The sequence below is a fragment of the Blennius ocellaris genome, assembly GCF_963422515.1.
Source record: "Blennius ocellaris genome assembly, chromosome: 8".
Classification (NCBI taxonomy): Eukaryota; Metazoa; Chordata; class Actinopteri; order Blenniiformes; family Blenniidae; genus Blennius; species Blennius ocellaris.
In genome coordinates this window covers 26,476,923-26,496,922 of record NC_137657.1, presented here as the reverse complement: position 1 = coordinate 26,496,922, position 20,000 = coordinate 26,476,923, and the positions used below count along the sequence as shown (strand labels likewise).

The 20,000-nt window shown below is 41.3% G+C and overlaps 1 protein-coding gene across 2 annotated transcripts in view; it reads right to left on the bottom strand.

Moving 5' to 3' along the window:
* The window catches only part of zhx2a (zinc fingers and homeoboxes 2a), a 37,281-nt gene extending 36,653 nt beyond the window's left edge, over positions 1-628 (bottom strand). The window contains exon 1 of one of the 2 annotated variants that reach the window (XM_080501188.1): positions 141-628. The gene's annotated coding sequence lies outside the window, so the exon portion shown is untranslated. The remainder of the gene's footprint in view (positions 1-140) is intronic. The other variant, XM_080501189.1, reaches the window with a different exon arrangement.
* Between the last annotated feature and the right edge of the window lie 19,372 nt (positions 629-20,000).

Here is a 20,000-nt window from a genome sequence, read left to right as displayed (position 1 = left end):
GGGAGACAAACAAACAAACAAACTACACGCAGCTTTAAGTTAACGGGGGGGGGGCTTCTGGGAGACAGGAGGGAGGGAGGGGGGGGGGACGTGTGGAGAGAGTCGTGGAAAAAACAAGAAGAGTTCCTTGCGTTTCTTACCTGCCCACCGCTTCTGGTGCGACCCCCAGGTAGCGCGACGAGACGCGCGAGCTCGCGACAACAACAAGAAGAAGAAGAAGAAGAAGAAAAAAAAAGAAAAAAGAAAAAAAAAAAGACGGAGCAGAGTCTGATCTCGAGAGCCACGCAGCGGCCCGACGAGCCCGCAGACAACAGGCGACAGCGAGGGGAAAAAAATTGGCGATCACAAGGAGGATCTACGCCAAAAGCCACATGATCGCCGACGTCAGAGTACGTATTTGCATGCCGTACCGAGGCGCCGGTGTCCGTCCGCGCAGCGGGTCCGCGGTACTGCTGCCGCCGCCGCCGGGAAAAGTTTCACCGCGGCGCGGGGCGGAGCGCAGCGGCTCTCCGTCCGGACCACCGGGGCTCCGCGGCTGCCTCCATCCAGCATGCCTACTGCGAGAGGAAAATGAATGAGGGTTGCGCGTCCCGTTGCCGCCAACTTGCCTCCGTCCTGACGCCCGCCTCAGCCCGTCGACTCGGAGCTACTTGCATATTCAAGTAGCGCGGTGGGCGTGGCCCAAACCGTACCCCCCCCCCCCCCCCCCTCCCCACCACCCCACACCCCCCCCCCCCCAACAGAAGTCCCGCCTCTCCAGCCGGAACTCCGCCCACCCGTGTGTCTCTGCCCTCCGCGTCCCTCCGCATGCATGTGATGTGCGGCTGCTGCAGTGCTGCCTGCAGACCTGCAGCCACCTCCTCACACACACTCTCTCTATCGCTCTCTCTCTCTCTCTCACACACACACGCACACACGCACATACACACGCACACAGCAACATCTGGATGAGCAGGAGGTGAGCCTGAGGTCAGCCCATGATGCTCAGGGTTTGTGCTGGTGACAGTGCCCTGAGGTGACTCACAACACACACACACACACACACACACACACACACACACACACACACACACACACACACACACACACACACACACACACACAACAGTGACCTCCACTGGATCCACTTCAGAACTGATTGTGACCTTGGCCTCAGCATGCGGCACAAGGGAACACCATGTTGCCTTCCACATATAGGCCACTCTATAGGAGCTCCACGGAGATCCAGAGCTGTGAGGGCCGGCTCACCTGGCAGTTTTAATTCAAGGAGGCATTCCGCTGCAATCGGCTCTGAAGCTGCCAGTAGCTTCGCTGTCATGTAACCGGAGTTTTCAATAAGAGGTGACAAACATGAGGCCCGTGGGTCAGAATCCGCCGACAAGGGGCTCCGATCCGGCCCGCCTTCCACCAAGACAATTGTAAAGATTCTAAAGAAAACAGATTTTCTAAAAACAAATGTACTGCCTCATTGCTATCAAACTAGCCTCAAAGACATGCTGCTGGCGCCAGTTTGTAAAAACATGCAGAAAACAACCGTTATAAGAGAATTTGTTTGCACTTTTCACTGTATTTTCATCACCAAGTGTCATTAAATTGCCTTTATGTTGGGATTGCTGTATTTTTCTTTTTAAATTGTGAAAATATAGACATTTTCATCACATATACTCCAGAACAAAGAAAAACTTTAAGGTTCAAATTTAACGGTTATCATGGCACTATTTTGGCAGTCTTACCCACGCAGCATGAAATTGGGTTTTAATTGGCCACTGAACTAAAATGTGTTTGACAGCCTTGCTATTCTTGATAAATACTCACTATTCAATAAAGATGGCTCATTTTAAGTGACGAGGCTTAAGCAAACCTTTTTAACTGTGTCCTTCTTCTAAATTAATATTTGAATACGTTAAAACAAATAAACAGCCTTGTGAGAATTAATAAATAAATTTGATAGTTACTTTTTTTAAAAATAGGTGGTTTCACAGAGTATAATAAACTCTAGCTATTTTTTTAAAATATGAATTTACAATGTATGTTTTACTTACTTGTATTAACGTTTAAATATTAAGTCGTACTCTGTATTGATGCTAGATTTTAGAATTATATTAATGTTCTCTATAGTCCAGTTTCTTCCCACGGTCCAAAAGCATACATGCAAGGTTCATTTCTCTGCGTTTGTTCTGTGACGGACTGGTGACCTGTACAGACTGTACTCGTACCTGTTTGTGAAAGAAACTGATCAATGACAGCAGCAACAAAACACGAAGAAAGATATCCAACATGTAATATTATCAGTCGGCAGGCAGTGTTAGTAGAAGATACATGGTCAGAGCCTGGATTTCTCACAGGAAAAGAAATAAAACATTTTATTTTATTTTTTTTAGCTCAGTAACGGAGCTAAATCTGGAAAAAGTATTCTCCTCACAGCCTCTTCAAAAAAAAAAAAATAGCAATCAGCTCACAGGTGGACTCAATCTCTCCTCACATGCAGCTGAAGAAATCCCAACTGTTAAATACCACTAAAACGACAATCCAGTGAAAACATTCCCATCATTAAAGAAGCGAAGGGGATCAATAGTTGCGATGGAAGTGCACCTTCCTCTGCACGTCCATATCAAACACTCGCTGAAGGGAATTTGCCGTGCGGTGAGGGAGACGTCCGGCTCCACGACGGCACGCAGACAACAGCAGACAGGCCTTATGAAATTAATACGACACTTGTTTCAAGCTGCTATTGCATCCGGGTGGCTGTGGACACGTGGGGATGTTCATCGCCAGGTGGACATGTTGCTGTCAGGAGTGACAATGTTACTTCAGTGTCAACAAGCGGCGCCTCCTCTGTTAAACAGGAGTTTAGCGAAACAGCAACAGAGCATCGAGAGACAGCAGCTCTCCAAACGGCTTGCGTGTATAGGAGCCTAAAGAAATGTTATTATTCATAACTGCGTTACTCGTATATAAATAATCAGATATATGTCTTCACTGCTGAAGGCCACCAACGATTCAATGGTTTCTTGGTTCCATCAAGAAACAGGTTGGAATCACTGAAGTAACACAACCTGCTATTGTGTTTTTTTTTCTTCCACAACTGTAAATAAAACAGTACAAACTTGACCTGCATGTGCAGTATTATTATTATTATTATTATTGTTATTATTATTATTATTATTATTATTATTATTATTATTATTATTATTATTATTATTATTATTATTATTATTATTATTATAAAAATCATCCATGTGACTGTCAATGAATATATTAATCATGCACGGATACTGAACAGGAGCTGGGCTAGAAAAAAAAAGAAACACACACACACACACACAAAAAACACAAGCTCCATAATTGATTTCCTGAAGGCAGTCTAAGACTGTCCGATTACACAGATTACAAGAGGGTTTCAAAGAGCTTAAAAAATAAAGATAATTTAGAAATCACTCCTGCAAAAGGTCATGCAGATTAAATTTATGAACATGCTGCTTACAAGGTTGCTATTTTTTTTTTTTTTTTATCCCTCTCTATGGTTCAAGCTGCTCTTAAATGATTTTTTTTCTTCATTTCTTTTATTACATTCACTGGAGCTGAATACATAGTGCTATGTTTGTTAATTAGAAGCAGCAGTTTGTCATCTGTGGCTGTCGGGAAGTTTGGATTCACTTTAATTATTTTTTGTGGTAAACTGATTTGCTGCCATTCAAAATTAATTTCAAACACAATCCACTTGAAATTCGAAGGTCGGATTTAACACCTTTATGTTTAAATGAGGTGCAGAATGCTCGAAATGTGGTGCAAAAAAAGGTAAAAGGAAAAAAAACAAAACAATCTTTGTTGAAAGACTTCGTAATTAACAAGCGCCATGATCCAATGCACCAATCAGCACTTTTAGCATATTGCTGTTCCTAACAGTTTAAATCTGCACTTCAGAAGTTTTAATGATCATTTACAAGCTCGCAGCTCAGAATGGAGGATCTGAGCTGGATCTATAGAAATGGTCCGACCTCCTCCTGAAAGTGATCGCTCATACAGGAGCTGAACCAGCTCTCTGATAAATGATGTCTGTGCAGGTTTGTGGTTTGCTATATCAAGCCTGGAATACGTAACTTATCAAACTTTTCAATCACAGCGTAATCAAGCAGAAATATCATTTTCCATTTGTCGTATGCACTCTGAGGCTCCTCGGGGAAACACATTCTCCATTATAACTTGAAGTATTTAATGTGGCTGATGCATTAAAATGTTATTGAACACAGCAACATTTTTTTTCACCCTATTTTCCGTTAATAAATGTGAATTTAGTGAATAACTCTGTTGTAGTCATTTGGAGGATGACTATTGAGGTGTTGTTTCTGATATCTTTATTTCTTTTCGATCCAAGACTGACCATAATTAATATTATAGGCCTTATTTTTAACTAAAAGTTACAAAGCTAATGCAACTTCATCCTCCCCTCCACCCCCACAAAAAAAACATCTACTTTTGAAGTAAAAGCTTGTTACTTATTCCGTGCAGAAGAACCAACGAACCAAATTGAGCTTCGATTTCGGACTCTGGGCAACTACACTGAGAAAAAACAAGCTGCAGGGATTAAAGCGCGTGGCAACACAGGAGGACGGACCAGCAGAGACTGAGAGGGACAGACTGAGAGCTTAAATACACCCCAGGAAGAAGCGCTCGATGAGACGGAGGGTGAAACGCTGAAGAGGTAATCAGAGGGGGAAGCGCAGAGAGGAGCAACCGTGAGGGTGAGAGAGTACACATGAAAACACACCAGACATGTAAAGTAAAAGAACGGAGACCATGGACGCCGTATGAATATATCAAATGTAACCATAACCATACCGCAAAAACATGACGGTGAACAAAAACAGAACCATAAACCAAAGTTACCACATCCCTCAACTTGCTTTTGCTTCAAGTCGGGCCTCACTCTCTGGGCTGGTGAACACCTGAATCTTCCCGATAAAGAAATTCAAGTTATGTTTTGGAGAAGGTGAAGTGTTGATTTAAGTAAATGTATAAACTGCAACAAACAAACAAACAAACGTGTAAATCTTGGTTGTCACTGTGCTCCTTCCAACGTTTTCCTAACAGTCGTCATTCATGTTAGAAAACATTTTTGATATCTACTAATTGACGTTATATGAAATAATGTAATGCACAGCCTGTAAGCTACTAAATGACATCCAGTAAAAAGTAGGTGCTTCTGTTAAATGTAGCGGACATTGGAAATGCTCCGTTGTGACTCGGTTGAAACCACATTTTATATATAAACATCACCCGGAGCAATACATTATATAAATGCTGTTAGGTTTGACCCGTTTGAGGGATTCATATCTAAAAATAGAGCATACACTCCATTTGAGACAAAAAAAGGACATATAGTTAATAGAAACATAAACACATATCCAGACCAGCCTGTGTTGTCATTCTGCAATCCAATCAAATGAGCCTATTATGGTAACTATATTACTGCGTATGCATGTCTCTTTAATCTTGTCTACCTTTTTGGAGTAGTTTTAACATGTCTTAGATACTCTCATTTTAAAAAAAAGAGAACCTGTTTGTAACACATTCCATTACTGAGGCATGATTAAGAGAAGGACTGGCTTCAAATCAAACTGACTGCCTTGATAGGAAATGCCAAACCAGTTCCTGCTTTGCCAATGAAACTATTTCTTCTGGTTAAAAATAGTCTCTCTCTGCCACACATTGTTCTGGCGGAAGGCGGCCACAGTTCAGTCGGTCAGTCATGACTCAGCTCCATTTTTATACTGAAAATACACATGAGATGCTTCATTAAAGTCTGAATTATTGTATGTATCCAGATTGCATTTATGAATGAATCCCAGCTCTGCTGTTATAGTTCCAGTTTATTTTAATGACTCACTTCTCTTCAGTAGATACTATATCATTAGAAAAATGCGGCCAACAGCCTGATATTTTATAAACTATAGCATAAAATAACATTATAAAAGCATAATTAATCGAGGGACCAGATACACCTCAGTTTAGTTTCGTTTAGAAATGTTATAGACTAGTCGTCTATAACATTTCTAAAGGTTTCCTTATTTCAATACAAGTACATCCATAAAATATTGAAATTCAACACACTATTTACATATTGCAGCCTCATTTTTTGCAAAGTGCAATCACAAAGTCTGCCACAGTCTCTTTCTTCAGACTAAAATCTGCCACTTTTCAGGACACAGGATTTCCGCAGCCTTCACCTAGTATGTTTTAACAATGTCGTCCTCATTGAATTGCTTTTGTGCTCATACTATTTCCTTAAAAATAAAGTGGCTATCATCCACTTCTGCAATACTCCATAATCCGTTACTTCCAGTAAAATGTATGAACATGTCAGTAACTGATAAAGCTGCCAGAATCGTTTAGAAGGTCCCAATAGCACTTCAATAGTTGATGAGTTGCCATGGTAACCATTTATATGATTATACCCTAATATATCACATAATATGATCACATATAATTATATTCTCTTCTCTTTGATGTGATGATGAATTTTCAAATTGAAAAAGAAAAAAAAATCTGTAGTCACCATGGTAACCGCACCATAGTGTAATTGATCAGGTTGATCAGTTGGCCTCGAGTACAGGCAGTCACATGAATATACAAGGTCATGTAAAAGAAATCAACCAGAAGGGTGGAGACGAAGAAAAACTGGTGGCAACCGAGAACCCTTTGGGCAGCCAGGTGAGAGCATTGGAGTCCAAACAACAACCGATCAGCTCCAGGAGAAGGACCGTCAAGCTGAAAGACAAGGAGGAGGAAGTACATGTTCTAAAAATAATCTCTAAATCCACCAGGATGAGGCTCAAACAACAAGCAAGGAGTTGCACGAACAACAAAAAACAAAAAAAAACCCCAACCAAATCAGTGAGCTGCTGGCACCTTTGAATAAAACCCTCATGGATAATTCAACACGTTGCGAGAACAGCAGACTCTGTGGCAGTGGAATTTGTCTGCAGAGATAAATGCTCAGACGATAGACTGGATGATCATTTGGCAAGTTCAGATGCTCACGAGAGCTCTGCACAGCAAAGAGAAGGAAAGTCACCTTCGCAACCATCAGGATCCACGTGGAAATCGTAGGTTATTGGCTCTCCACCACATCTTTCATCGTCAGATTCTTTTACAGAAGCTACGATACTCTTTCTTGTCTATTCCTCAATGTTACTTGACCAAGATGTCTTTGGCCTCCGTCTCCCTTGACCATGCATGACTGTCTACTTCCCAGTCTATTTAATAATGTGGCCAAACACTGTAACTTCCTTCAGTGTTGTTCCTACTCTATTTTGAATCGGTTGTCCCACTTACTATTTGCATATATATTGATTCCAAATTATTCCATTAAGCCATATAGAGCAAAAAAAAAAAAAAAACGGAGCAGAAAGCACAAAAATATGGGGGAACATGTGAGAGGAGGTTTTATGTGTTACCACTCTGTAAAAAGAAAAACAAACATGCAAAGACAAACTCAAGCTGGATATCGCCACCGTGAGAGATCATCAAGCAGAAACCAGCTGAAAGCAGAGCAGGGATGGTTAAAAGAGACCATTATTCACTTGAGAAAACCCCTGTGTGAGGTGAGAATTGCTGAAGAAATTGCAGCGATGCCGAAGGTGAGAAAAGAAAAAAAAAAGAAAAAGAAGAAGAAGCTTGGTTTCATTATAGAAGAAACTGAAAATGACTGAAAAGACGGCACTACACCGGGAAGAATGTGGACACTGTGGTCAAGCTGGAGACACAACGGTACCAGAATGAGTTTGAAAGGGAAATTTCAGCGCTCTGGAAGGCCAATGGATTTGTGCGATCAATACTAAAGAGGAGAGCTTTCAGTAAAAGGAGGAGCGGCTGAAAGAAGCCAAAGACGCAGGAGGAGAGCGGGGTCACTGAGGAGGAGGAATGGCTGGTATTCGTCAAAAGATAAAATGACAAGAGATTATCGTTGATACGGTCCTTGAACTGAATTATGTCGCCTCCTGAAGTGATTGTGGAAAAGTGCAGGATGAGGAGAATCAGGGGGCGATAGAGGAGGGAGAATAGAAAAAGATGAAGGAACTACAGCAGGATGATAAAGAGAAGAAAGGGGGGAAAAAAATGTTGGAAGATGAAATGAAGGATGAAAAAGTGAACAAACGAGTGGACATCTGCCCTCCTGGTAGCTTGTGGCGTCTCCATGTGGAAGTGGATACAAAAGAGCAGGAGAGTCGCGCAGTGGTTCAAACCCTCTGTCTCTGTGCAGCTAGCATGTTCTCCCTGTGTCCGCGGTCAAAAGACAAAACAGTTCAACAACAAAACATCAATCAAAACACCTCAAATTGGATCTTTATAATGCCTGAAGTCTAAAATCAGTTGGAATGGGGAAAAAAAAAAAAAAAAAACAGCAGAAATACCCCCTAACGCATGTTTTTGTGATATTTGTTGTCTCACAGCAGGGAATTATCAATGACACACGCTGCATGTCAGTGTGTGTGTGTGTGTGTGTGTGTAGACCTGAAATGAAAATGGAAGGCGGTGAAGGGAAGGAGCCAAACGGTTGCTGCGACAAATTAAATGTTTCAGACAACAATAAGTCTGCTTCCAGGCAGAATTACTCTTATTTTTCCCCTCCAATGGGTCCGTGAGGCTTTGAAAACAGTAACAGACCCAAAGTTTAAATCAGTTCATTCGTATACTTTATGTATTGAAGTCAGTACTGTCACTGTCAGTTAAAGCTTATTTGGAGACTATAATGTAATATGAATTGTATAATATATGTATATATAAAACTGAAACTGAATGATTATGACATGAAGACAGAGATCTCCAGTCGCCACATGCAAGAAGACTAATTTTGTCAATGAGAGGAGTTTTAAAAACTGTGATAGAATAAAGCAAAGCTTAGTTTTGCTCATTCACATTTCAACACATTAAAATGACAAACACAGGAGACATTTTTGCACTGGCTGCATGTATGACGCCAAGAAATCTATTTCAGGCCTTTAACAGGGGGCCCGCTTTCACACAACTGCAGCGGTAACAAGTTATTGGCATGGTTTTCTTTTCTTTTTTTTTTTTTTTAATCAACAGCATACAAACACACAGACACAGCAGAGGATCCCAGCATTCTGGTTTCATGCTAAGTCGTCTGCTGACGCCCATCTACTGCAGGTGGTTGATTATCATGGCATGTCATTAAGTACTTCATATAAATGAAAAGGTGTATTCTCGAAGCTCCAGTTTGATTCAGGGCTTTTCCTGTGGAGAGTTTCCACGTTCTCCCCGTACCTGCATGGAATACTCTCACACAAACAGAGCTTCAAATTCACGAATGCTACTTTAACTCAGGCACAGTGGACAGGCTAACCACATTAGAAAAATATAGAGTAGTAAAAAGGAGATGTCAGATGTTCTCATGGTTAAAGTCCATTTAGCCTGAGCCCCAATAAAGTCTGTTGGAACAGCACCAAAGCTTTCATAGGCCTTCAAGGTATCTGGATACACCAGCAGCAGCTCGGATGAACAACTGCATCGGGAGACATCTGGTTCAATGATCAAAAAAAAAAAAAGAAGAGAAAAAAGGATGAGGAAAGCCAGCCTGTGTACATAAAAATGTACAGAACGAAGATGATGACGATTATATGTGTACTGCGGCGATCTTAAAACTCAGCTGCATGCAATGCAGATTACTTAAAAATGTACAAGGAATATATTCAGGGGGCTCAATCAGATCTGTGGTTCATTACCAACTGCAACACATTGCATAGTAACATTGGTACTGGTCCTATGTCCTCTGTCAGGCTGTAGTTTCAAAATGTCATCGGATATTTCAGGAAAAAATGCTTTACGGTGACACGAGTGAACGTCACAAACTGAAATGCATACATTTGATACATGACACATTTAATATCAAATGCATATATATATATATATATATATATATATATATATATGTATGTACACACTTATTTAATGATTGTGCCACTTTCCACTTTAAAGTCAATTTCTGTCACATCACATCTCATGTTCATTACTTGCTGAGTCTCCTCAATGCAAGAGTGGGTCAAACGTCCAGGAGAAGGATATCGGCTTCACTGTGTACAGTCCAATGAAAGATGAAGATGTGATGAAGATGACCACTCCACGAGGCACATGTGACTGAAAGACAAGTTCACTAGATGGTGCTAAATGGCCTCTAAACAGGGTTGAAGTGAGCTGATGGATGTGTGTACTGAGAGGAATTCAGACAAGCAGAGCAAACATTCCTCATCTCGTTACAGCAAAGTCTCTGGACGCTCTTATGTGTGAGAGTTTGGCTTGTAAACATAGCAGATTTCGACAGGATGGAAACTCCCGGAGGAACTGTTGATTTGAAAAGAATTTGGATTATCTCTAATTTGCACTTCTCGAGATCCAATCTCCAGGGCGGCAGCAGTTTCTTTTCTGTTTGTTCATCATGACACGTTTTTCTTTATTTCCAGTTCGCTGGAAACACAATTGGCACATTAAACACAATGTAATGTGACTGAATCACTTTCAAATGGTCGGAAAATCTACTTATCAAGCCAAATCCCATAGAAATAGTGATTTGAATTGATCTAAGTAAATGGTTATGTGGGATATGTGAACACTTTAAAATGCAGCTAATAGTGTATTAAAAGGGATATTTCTTTCTCCCCAGCCCCATTTGCCAGTGGCTTATTAATTTCACTTGTTTTTTTTGAGTGCATTAACATACTGTACTATTATATTCAACCGCCTTGGGTTCAAACTGCACCCTAATTCAAAAGAATTTGATGAGCTGAACATTTTTCTTCATTTGTGCCTTGCCATTAAGGGGTGAAGGTGGGCCACTGCACTGGAATGGTGCCATTAATCTTTCTTTCAGGATCCACTGTGTTTCCTTAACTCCTATGGACGGGGAGTCATGACACTCTGGAGGCAAACATCGTTATTATTGTACATCTACTTCAGCAAATGCAGATAAACAATCTACTTTGGCCGCGGTAAGCATCGGCAGTAGCAGTGTTTCAAAGAAATTTGCATTTCCCCCCCGTTTCCACGGAGACAGAGTCGGAGCATTTTCAAAAAGTTCCACCTCGGGAGGTATTTTCAAAAAGTAGCATTTTCAATTAAACCATGTATCGTCGTTGCGTAAACAGACAGAGAAAACGCAACAACGGTTTTCCGTTTTCACTTAAAATCGTTGTCATTGTAAATCACACTCAGCCTCCAGTCAGCTGAAATGTTGCCAACTGTGATGCAGAAGAAGAAGAAGAAAGGACAAAACAGTGACTTCAGATCTGAGGGATGAATTCAAGGACTCTGAGTGTTTTCATGCCAAGCTGACAGAAAATCCCACGGCCTCACAGAGACAGCACCTACGAATACGACCGTAGTAGAAATTCACACTTGACCCATCTTGTTTTTCTTCTTGTGTGTGTGTGTGTGTGTTTGTGACAGCATGCGATTGCGACGATGCTCGTGTTGAGTCTACACGTTGTGCATGTTCGTGTCTGAGCCCGGTCAGCGGTTTTCACCCGTTCAGACAGTAAACAGCTGGAGTGTAATCAAGGAGCTGTTTTGGTAACGACACACTCACGGAGGCATAGAAGTCCTGTTATCACTGCAACCTCAAACCAGCTTTTCTTCCCACGTTCAGGTATGACCGTGGCGCCGATGCAGACGGAGCCGAGGAGTGAGAAGTGAGAGCCTGCAAAGAAAAAGAAAGATACGATTTTCTTTCAAATGTATTCACGTAGTGTACAAAGAACAAAGGTAAAAAGGAGGCAATCCTTTCCTCGCTGTGCTCCCACTATGTTGTCTGATCAGAGGATGAAGGAAAAAGTTGTTGTGATCATTGCATTTTTTTTTTATTGTTTTAGTAGACGAATGCACACATCTGCATTAATCCACTTTACTTTGATCAGTTAGAGTGAATACATTGGTAGATTATATGTTCATTGGAGTTGGATTTAAAGGTACAACCTGTAGGATCCAAGCAGTGCCTCTCTTGTACAGTAGATGGCAGTATCGATACGCAGTGGCACCAGTTTGCCTTGCAGCTCTATTTAATTTCTCTGTTTGGCCAGTAAGTTTTTTCCCCTCTTTTTTTGGTTAATATTTGCCAGGAGATGGATTTGGAAGACTGCTCAGGCAGAGATTAAGTGGGATAAGTTCAGTACTAATACTTTGAGCAGAAAACAGACATAATTGGATTGACAACATTATTATTGTCCTATTCTAAGAGCCAAGAGATTCTAAGTTTTAAAAAAAGGGATATTATTATTTTTGTCTGATATTCATAAATAGAAATTTCAATTATTGGCTGAATGAAACACAACAACAGTGATGATGTGATCACAAAGTTAATGTGGTGATATGTTGCAGGTATATTTACATTTCAGATATTTATCTAACTTTTCTCCATCTTTATATTCGCACAGTACAGCTTTTTACGATGAGATGGTGTATTGAGTTACTTATAGAGACTTCAGGATGAAGGACTTTAAATGATTCTATTCTATCCTATTCTATGCTATTCTATTCTATTCTATTCTATTGTATTTACAACAATGGCTAAACATTTAATTAATGCATGCAACCAAACTACTAAATGTACAGTAGCAGTGTTTCCACAGTCGACATTGAGACAGTGCCCAAGTTTTCAGACCCCACCGCCGTTTCCATGGAGATGGAGCCCGAGTGGTTTCAGAAAGTTGTTTTCCCCCATTTTCACAAACATCCACCTTGGGATCCAAATTCAAAAAGTTGTGTTTTCAGAGTTTCCGAGCACTGATGTCATGTAAACGGACACGCAACAAAATGTTTGCGTTTTCATTTGCTCCAGTCCGGAACAGTGACTCAACACTGCCACCTAATGTATAAAAAACTAACTTCACTCATTTGACATCGTGCCCCTAATGCATTACAGAATTAAACTTTTAGACAAAACAGATCCAGCTGTCTCCTGTAACTATATGCACTTGAGTGGAGCAGATATCCATACATAGTTTCTTGCTTATACATTTCATGTAATATGAGAATGCACATTTACAATGATGTTGAGATGAATTGAAAGATTCCATCTCCCATCATGGGAGAAACCAGATCATTGTTCTTCCTCTTCTCCCTCTGTCCCTCCCTCTCTTTCCTCAGCTTTCTTTGATTTCAAATCTACGCAACTCTTTTGTTTTGCAAGCCCTCCTTCTAAGTGAGCAGGGCAGCAGCACAATGCACAAAGCTTGGCAGCATCGTGTTTTCCCAAGGCGCAGAAGAAGAGGAAAGGAGCCATTTAACCTCATTGATTCTTCACCTCAATTCCATTTCCATTTTGAAACGCTTCATCCTTGAGGTTTAGGGTTCTGTCGCTTCACAAAACCATGATGTGAAAATATTTACCGCAGCGACATGAATTGGGAGGAGACGCTTTGTAATGACTTCCTCTTTGTGTTTGAAGTGTCACTGTTGGCGTGATGCGAATGTGTGTTTCCTACGCTATTACGTGCGTGTCGGTCGATGCCACCTCCACACACACACACACACACACACACACACACACACACACACACACACACACACACACACACACACACACACACACACACACACACACACACACACACACACACACACACACACACACACACACACACACACACACACACACGGTTACAATTAGACCATATGGCTTGGAGCATCAGAAGGAAAAAGGGAAAAAGGAGAGTGGAGGGAGAATGATAGTGGAGGCCAAACAAATGAATTCAGAGAGATACGTATGCGAGTACAGTGAGGTGAAGATGAGAACTGAAAAGTGGAGAAGAGTTTGAGATGGAGAGACAAAATGAAAAGACTTGAAATTTAGAGGACCAAGAAGTTTCAGTCAAGTTGTTTCGAGCCCAAGGTTTTGTTCAGCTGCAGCCAGAAAAGTGTCTTTTAACCAAGGTGTAATAACACTTTGATTGCGGCCCTGTCCACACACATTTTTCAGGTGAAAGGAGACAACTTTGGGTGTCCGTTTCCATGACAACGGTGCTCGGCGACACTTTTTAGAAAACGGCTCTCAAGGAGCTTTTTTTTAACAATGCTCAGACTCAGACTCAGTCAAACGGAACTTTTTGAAAACGCTCCCAAACCGTCTCCGTGGAATCAGGGAAAATGAAACTTTTCAGAAGCGTTGCAACCACGGCTGTAGTGATAGTTCTTCTGCACATGCTCAGTGGATGGACAATAACCATGCTTGCATCTAGAGCATCATGACTCCCATATTCTTCTGGTAGTTTTATAGCTGAGAGTCACTAATAGTATTCCAACTTTGACTACATAAAGCCTACATAGTTTTCAACATTTTTAAACTTTTCTACAACTAAAATGCAAAACCAATGCATTTTTGCAACATTCCAAACTTTGAATTAACGAAAAAAAGGCAGTCTTAAAATACAGAGAACCATTTTTAGACGTGTGGATCGAGGCTGCTGCTAACAAACCTTCTAATGCGACATCATTTCCATCGGGGAACAAGCATAAAACTCAGAATCTTATTTAATTCAAAAAGATTAGGACCAATTTCAGCTCTGAGTTACAGTAACTGTGAGGGCCCAATAAACAGAATGTATAGATAGATTTGAACAAAGCAGAAATCTTTGGATCTCTGGAAGCCACAACTTGTCTGTGGATCTAAAAAGCTTTAGAGAATTCTCTATATTCATTTAAAATATACTGCTGCACATTATGAGGTCTGGGATTTAATTAAAGATGACAAGATATGAAACCAAAGCTTTATGTGAGAGATGCTTGATTCTCCTATAACCCGGTGTACTCACTTTCCAAAATAGATCTCCATTTGTTCATGTTCTAAGTTCCATTCACTTCGGTAGCATGCTGCATCTTGCATAACTATGCTGGTGCTACCTCGCTGAGATAAACAGAGGAGGAGTGTTGCAATAGCGCAATCTCAACATTGAATCTGTCAATCAATCTGCTCTACGCTGTTCCCTGGAAACACTGACGTTTTGACAGCTGTCAGTCACAGCGACCGCTGATGGAGGATGAGAAGGAGCTGAGAAACAGAGACCAACTGCTGTAAAAAGGCCCACTTTTGTGACTTTGAGGATACTCACTGGGTGTTTTGAACTTTAGAGCAGTGGAAAAACACAGAAAATTCACCTTTTGTGTGATATTTAGCCTAATTGGAGATGCTGGTGTCACTGCACAGTCATGGTTTCGCATTTATCCTGTCATCAACCTGCAGCTCTTCACTTACATGTTAAAATGCATCGCCTGCAAACACCATTCCTCACAATGAATAAAGAATAGATTTTGCTCTGAACAGGCAGAAATAATAATAATAATAATAATTCAGCAGAAAGGGGGATACATAGACCACAACAGGGGAATCTCCAGCCCTGGTGGGGTTTCTTCTAAATCAAATGATGTGTAATTCTCTGAAAGTTCATATGACGCCAACATTTTTGGAGTGTAATCACTGGAACCACAGTGGAACAGCTGTAAACCTCCTGCTTTCAGGATGATTTGTCTCTTTTATGGTGTAATCTGCTCAACAACTTGGACAACAATAAGTAAAGTACAGCAATAACGAGGTGTGTTTCATTTGCTCACAAATGCACATGTATGTACAGTATATAGAGTTGTGAGGCAGACGTGATGTCAAATCCTTCTTCTGTTTGTGAGGCGTGTGATTTTCTGATTCTTTGCTTAGACAATGATCATGACCTGCTGAGAGATATAGACAGTGAGGAGGGTTCCGTGCAACCTCAGTCTTTGGGTTGTCGTTTCAGAAAAGTTTCGCCTTTACACAGTAATGCTTTGAAAACGGCAGAAACACTGAGAATGATGGAGCATAATATGCCAGGCCATGAGCTGGTGCTGTTTAAAAAAAAAAACCAAAAACCACACACACATGTGTGCGCAGAGAAAAATACACTATAAACATTAACAATGCAAGTAAACAGTTATGTGTATGGATAGACGACCAAGTTGGACTGGACTGGGCGCCAAGACACTCTGGAGGCAAACGTTGTTATTGTCCATGCATGTGAGGAAGAACTGTTTACCACGGCTGTGGCGTGCATGCGCAGTAGCAGCGTTTTCTAATTTCCACTGAGACAGAGTTGGAGTATTTTCAAAAAGTTCCACTATGGGTTCCACTTTTTAAAAAATTTCCATTTTCACTTGAAAACAAGGCCTCGGTGTTTGGTATGGAAACAAATTAAGCTGAGAAAGATAAAATAATAATAATTTAAAAAAAACCCGACAAAAACGATCGGTAAGTGATGACAAAATGAATGCAAAGCTTTTTGAAATTCAAATGGTGTTTATGAAGATGACTCCTGAGCAGGTTTGTTAAGTGGTTGGCACTTGTGCCTGGTTCAGACATGACCACTACATGTCGCTTTCCAGACCCTCAAGTGGTCAAGATGAAATGATGACGCAACATGACATTCAAATACAACTTCTTTTCACTTTTGAAGGTGGGCAACTTCATTTTTTTTTATATTCAGGGTTTGCGGATGTTCCCTCACTGACTGCTATGTTGAAAGGTTACAGCCAAAACTGCCACGGAAATACAACTTTCCTGAGGCTCGCTGAAACCACATAACACGCTGACCTTTCATAAGAGCAGTATGACTATGAAGCAGGGTTGAGTAGAAGTTGTGCCTCTGCCCTCCACAGTAGTGCTAAAATGTGTGATATGTGGCTCTCTTGGGGAAAACTAATCGCCCACTCCTGCTTTAACTGCAGATCTAAAACCAGCTGTACACAATAACAGTGCTCTCTCTGCCATAGTAAATGAAGCAGTGAGTATTTGATTGACAACGCTCTTCCCATTTGGTAAAGAAAGATTAATACAAGTGAGCAATACACATGAAATTAAGGCCTTTTTGAAAATGCTCAGTCTCCGTGTAAACACACTGTGTATGAGCACCTTGACTCCCAGTTCATATTCTACTGTGACTTGGTAATTTTATAGTTCAGAGTCACCTGGACCAGCAATGGTGTTTTGTTCTCTGCCTACCTTTGTGTGGTTGCATTACAATAACAACAAACAGCAGCCCGTAGTGGCCAAACATGAAGACTATATTTCCAAGGATTTCTGCCATTTCCGTGTTGATTTGTGCGAAAAGAAACACATCATCTCCCTCAGTATATCTCACTCGTCTGCTTCGTCAACGTCCTTTGAAGTGTTGAAGGTGTTCAGTACTCAATCCGCGCCGGGAGTCGCTACATTTCCAAACGCTACTTAAAAGATGGCGCCTTGGGTCAAAAGAAGTACATTACCAAGCATATGAGATATTGGCCTGTTGAGAGTGTGTCATATGATCAGTCATGACCCGGCCGATCAAACAGATAAGGGGCAAGAAAACATGTTTCCAGGAAAAAAAAAAAAGAAAAAAGAAGTGTGAATTCAGGTTAGTTGCGTGGGCGTTTTTGTGGACGCAGGGCTTGAAACAACACGGCTGCTGGTTAAAGTACGACAGTAGATCAAGGAGCTTCACTTCACTCCCCTCCAGAGCATTTGTACATGCATATATCTCTCACTTCCTTTGGTTGCAGTGTGTATCCAACCGGTTTACATATGCACGACATACTCACCCTGCTGCTCTGTAATCGGCGTACACAACACCGGTGTTATGTAATCGGTTGCAATGTGCTGGCAATTTATGATGCATACTTCCCCTCTCATTTAATTGTATATATCGTGTGTATATAACCTCTCTCTCGCTTGTCTGGTAGGAACTTAACCTGTATCTCTCAGTGGGATAAGAACAGGGTTGTAAACAGCACCATAGTGGTATTTAGTAAATACACAGCTCAATAGTTTATGTGAAGCTTTTTATTGCGGGGGCTTACGTTTTAGGCTGTAATTTCCTAAAGGCCTCGACATCCTCGCAGCATGTGCTGTGCCTGTGCTGTATACTGTATATATTCCTCATTGACTCATTTAAACCTTACCTTCTTCTTCTCTGTCTGCCTTTCTCCCTCCTCTCTTATTCACAAACCACAACATTTTGCTGTTTGTCTCTGTTATCCTTGCGTACCCTGATTACAGACGTCTCGATTTTTCTTATTTTTTTGTCTTTTTTTGTTTCACATCTCAGCTTGGTGTCGGTGGTATCGCTCCACGAAAGAGCTTCTATGTGTACAGCTCCAGCTGCGATATCAGTTTTCCCAAACACGTTTTGTTTCTGCTCCTCGGTAATTGCGTCGTGTTCAAGACGTCCGAATGAACAATGCTGGCAAATGTAGTCAATTTGGGAGTGGGGAGGGGGGTGGGGGGTTTGTATTTGTGAAGAAAAACCCTCCTGTACGGCTGAAAATATTCCAAAGGACCGTGGGATACAAAACGAAAACGACACCGAGGTTCTGCTTCACTGCCTCACATCCTCTCCTCTTCCTTTCCCACTCCTCCCTCACACTCACTTCTTCAGCTTCCCCCCCTTCCTGACCTTTCCACCTCTCGGCTCCTTCTCATTTACACGTCCTTCCTTTTCACTCCCATGTCTCTTTTTCATCCACACCGCAGCGTCTGCGAGTGTAACTCCCGTCGCGACAGCTCTTAATTCAGACGCCAACACCACACAGGAAAATACTTTGCACTTGAATTAAAAAAAAAAAGGGGGGGGGGTATTAATTATTGAATAAAAGAAAACCTTCCCACATGTGGTTCCGCTTCTCTCTTTGTCTTTGTTGAAACCCAAACATGAGCCTTCCAGCTGAGAGTGTTGCGTGTCAAGGAAAGTTAATTGGCCTGAAGTGGCTTAAAGACACCGCTTGCTAATGGTGTCCATTTACAGCCAAGTGAAGCGAACCCGGCAGAGACTGAGCGGGCGGCAACTGCTGTGACCACAGCCTGAGCCGGTCAGCTCGAATCGGGCTCTTCTCGGAAGCGGGATATATTCCGGCTTGATTGGCTCAGATTTACTAGTTTAATTGAACGTCTGATCCGCGGTCACCGACACATGTTTGAACGGCTCCGTCAAGTAATGGACAGGAACAGCAGTCAATGAAAATGTGGTTACCGGAGGGGAAAATCGTTTGAACCCTGGGAACAGTGTTTGAAGTCCAGTATGGGATCTGGAGTGTTACCTGATTTCCTGCTGTTTCCTCTTTGTGTTTTGGAACAAGTTCAGTTCTGGCTGGTTTCCGAGATGGATCCTCTGCGCTGGACAACTGCGCTTATTTAAAGTTTGAAAGTGTCTGAGGAGCAACCGATAAATACATTAAAATCGTCTGACAACATGGTGAGTTATTTATAGATTAGACGGTGAATAGCTAACAGGAGCTGAGTGTTGGAACAGATCATACATGTCAACTTTATCATTCTTACCTATTCAAGGTATGCTTCACTGCATGGATGGAAAAATCAAAAATAACTGTGAACGCTAAAGAAACAAACTCGGATTCTTCGGCTTCCCAACATGCTCTATTGTGCCTACGCTAATCTCTCCTACAGCTCTGTAATGGAATAATTACATGTGTAAAATCTGAATACAACAACAAAATAACACCTCTCATAGCACAAATTAAGTAAAAATTCTGGAATCATTTTTGTGAATAACTTAGCTCTTTAAAAAGAATATGCAGTCAGACTTTACCAAAATATACTTGATTATTTTTACATTACAACGGTAATCTGACAAAGATATCAGTGAGATACTAAACCCTACTTGAACCACAATCCCACATTCCCACAATCTGTCTGTCCCATCCTTTTCTTTCCTTCTATCTTCAAACAACAACCGGAGCAGCAGAAAGTTTTCCCCTGTGAGTCTGGTCCTGCAGGCTTCTTCCTCTTAACACTGAGTTTTTCCTTTCCACCGACTCTGCTCATGTGAAATTGTTGTATTTTGCTCTGTAATAGTGAGTTCAAATGACTGTTGTCATTGGCGCTATAGAAACAACATTGAATGGAATACTAGTTCAACAATGTTTCAAGTGTTTATGTGGCTGTGAGCTCTGCATGTTCTGCATCTCATTCA